The sequence below is a fragment of the Trichechus manatus genome, unplaced genomic scaffold (assembly GCF_000243295.1).
Source record: "Trichechus manatus latirostris isolate Lorelei unplaced genomic scaffold, TriManLat1.0 scaffold00366, whole genome shotgun sequence".
In the NCBI taxonomy this organism is placed as follows: Eukaryota; Metazoa; Chordata; class Mammalia; order Sirenia; family Trichechidae; genus Trichechus; species Trichechus manatus.
In genome coordinates this window covers 456,774-460,404 of record NW_004444302.1, presented here as the reverse complement: position 1 = coordinate 460,404, position 3,631 = coordinate 456,774, and positions in this window count along the sequence as shown.

Genomic DNA, 3,631 nt, shown 5'->3' with positions numbered 1-3,631 from the left:
ATAGGAGTGATATGTTCGTGTTCCTTATTAGAATTTGTTATAGAAGTGTAGGGCTGTTGCCAGAGGTTCTTCTGGAATTGATCTTTGAACGAAGCTATCCAAGAATTTATATTGTGCTGGCAGTGTCTTCAAAAGTGAAGCCAAATTATCTGTTTATTAACAGTGCAAGTTGAGGCAAATTTGAAAATTCAAATACATTGCATAGCTACTAACAGTGCAGCCCCGGATCTCATTGACAAATGGGAACCTTATGAAGCAATGAACATTTTAAAGAGCAAGCTCTCTTTTATCAAAGTCTTATATTTTCTATTGGGAGAGGTAATATCAAACCCCATGGGATAACAATGTAAGGTGAAAGGTAGGAGAGCAGGTCAAAGAAATCAAATTATTCTTCTGGCAAACCCAAGAGAGAACTACAAATGTTCTTAATAGATCGTTTAACTATAAAATACTGATTGTAGCACTGGCAACCACGCAAAATTCAAATTGCTTGACACTGGTAGCTCCATGAATTATAGTGACTTAAGGGAAGATAGTGTCAAATTTCTCAAGTATCTAGTTTTTTGAAGCTGTGAAAGTAAGTTTTAGTCATAAACATGTCTTATTTCACCAGCAGCTGGCTGAAATCCCAGGTATAAATGAGCAAATGAAAGTCACAAAGATGGAAGATAATTCAGTGAGAAGGGGTGTCTATGTGCTTATGCTGAAACTAAAGGAATTTTCATTTTTTATTTTATGAATATTTAAATATTTTTAATAGCTTGTGAAATTTCTTTTTACTTAGGTGATGGACAAAGGTAGGAAGGCAATGTCCCAGACAAGGACAAATGAGAACTATTTCTTAGACATCTGCTTTTCACTTCTATTACTTGGAAAATTAAAGGCATAGTGGGATTCAGGCTGAGTTATTTACTACTCAACTCAGTGGACAATTAACATTTCTCATATAAAGTTTGGCCAATAAAGATCTAGCATAAGATAGAATGAAATAAGTTTCAACAACTCTCTAGGGAAAATAGGTTGGCCTTAAAGTTCAACTGTTTTGGTTTGAGCTCCCTTCCATGTACAGCTGCCTTAAAAGGACAGCTGCCATAACTCAATGCATCACTTTTTAAATTCATCTTTCCTGGCCCTGAATTTACTTATCTTTGACCACAAATTACATTGTGTTTAGAGTCTCTCTGTTTGACACCTAAACTTGATGAATGTGACCAGGAAAGAACAAAAATAAAAAAACAAGCAAACAACAAAACGGAAGGAAAACCCAAACTAAAGCATTGTCCTTCACCTGTCTCCTCAGTCTTGCTGGTCTAAGTGCTTCCTTACCTTTTTTTATTTTTATTTTTTTACTGTTTGAAATGTTGTTGTTGTTGTTGTTAGGTACCGTCAAGTCGATTCCGACTCATAGCGACCCTATGCACCACAGAAAGGTCCTGTGCCATGCTCACAATCGTTGTTATCCTTGAGCCCATTGTTGCAGCCACTGTGTCAATTCATCTTCCTCTTTTTCACTGACCCTCTACTTTACCTAGCATTATGTCCTTCTCCAGGGACTGATCCCTCCTGACAACATGTCCAAAGTATATAAGATGTAGTCTCGCCATCCTTCCTTCTAAGGAGCACTCTGGTTGTACTTCTTCCAAGACAGATTTGTTCATTCTTTTGACAGTCCGTGGTATATTCAGTATTCTTCGCCAACACCACAATTCAAAGACGTCAATTCTTCTTCAGTCTTCCTGTCCAGCTTTCGCATGCATATGATGCGATTGAAAATACCATGGCTTGGATCAGGCACACCTTAGTCTTCAAGGTGACATCTTTGCTTTTCAACACTTTCAAGAGGTCTTTTGCAGAAGGTTTGCCCAATGCAATGCGTCTTTTGATTTCCTGACTGCTGCTTCCATGGGTGTTGTATTATTATGTTCATTTTACAGATGAAAACACTGAGGCTAAAAGAAGTGGTCAAGTTATTTCCCAATGTTACGAAACTCATCAGAGGTAGAAAAAACCACAAATTACAAGGTTTTATTTCCCAGTGTGAGTTTTTCCCCACCTTTAGTCATCTTGACCTCCTAATTTAGGAAGAGGAAGTTGCAGAGCTGTTTGGGGAAGATAAATATTCTCATCCAAACTACCGACTGTAGTGAGGTTTTCCGCTGGATGTGGAAAATGAGGAGAATTCTGCAATAGCAGAAAGTGGGCAGAACAAAGATCCCACATCCTTTGGGAGCGACTACCCAGTAACGCTTGAGTATCTCAGTCAAGGTAAACCAAGCTGGTCGAGTGGATAGCTGCCCTTCTAAAGAACTCTCTTTTCACCCTCTAACATTAACTGGGGTAGTTCTGGTCCAACAGGAACACAAATTAGCCCTTCACGCAATGTCTGTTCCGCTTCTCCTCCTGAGCACAGCACTTGTCTTTCCAGGGTTTTGATGTTTCAGCATGATTTTCTAGAACACTCATCAATGAAGTCTAGATGGACATTTCTCAAAGTGTTCTCTGAGGAGGGGTAATATGATGAGATGTTGCTACTGTTACTGGAGAGTGGTTCCTTAGTTAAATAACTTGGAAATATCACAAACCATATCATAATATGCATTATTACATTAAGAACTTGGAGGTGGTCTGCAGGAAAGAAACATCCAATAATTTAATTTTCATGAAATACCTATTAACAGCTTACGAAAATAGTATTCTGCAGAACACAACTGGGAAAATGCCGTCCTAGACAAAAGAATCCCATGTCAGAAAAATTTGCTTTTAATAGGATGCAGGACTTTATAAGACCAAGGGGAGATCTTAATTAAGTCTACTCAGTGGACTTTGCTTTCTGCTTTTTAATTTCTTAGTTGACTAATCTACTGATAGTCTTCAAGATTTACAGGGAAAAAATACCTCTGCTTCACTCTTATTGTTTGTTGTTGTTTTTTTTTTTTGTGTGTTTGCATTGTTAAGTGAAAGTTCACAGTTCAAGTCTGTTTCTTATACAAAACTTTATGCACACATTGTTATGTGACCTTGCTGCTATCCCTATAATGTGACAGCACACTCCTCCTTTTCACCCCAGATTTCCCATGTTCATTCAACCAGCTCCTGTCCCTTTTTGCCTTTTCTTCTCGCCTCCGGACGGGAGCTGCCACCTAGTCTCATGTATTCACTTGAGCTAAGAAGCACTTTCCTCATGAGTATCATTTTATGTCCCACAGTCCAGTCTAATCTTAGTCTGAAGAGTTGGCTTCAGAAAAGGTTTTAGTTCTGGGCTAACAGAGAGTCCGGGTGCTATGTCTTCTGGGGTCCCTCCTGTCTCGGTCAGATCATTAAGTCAGGTCTTTTTACTAAAATTTAAATTCTGCACCGCACTTTTCTTCTCCTGATCCCTCAGTTACTCTCTACTGTCTTCCCTGTCAGGGTGGTCATTTGTGGTAGCCGGGCACCATCTAGTTCTTTTGGTCTCAGGCCGATGGAGTCTCTGGTTTACCTGACCCTTTCGGCCTCTTGGGCTAATACTTTCCTTGTGTCTTTGGTGTTCTTCATTCTCCTTTGCTCCAGGTGGGTTGGGACCAATTGATGTATCTTACATGGCCACTCGCTAGCTTTTAAGATCCCAGACGCCACTCACTAAAGTGGGATG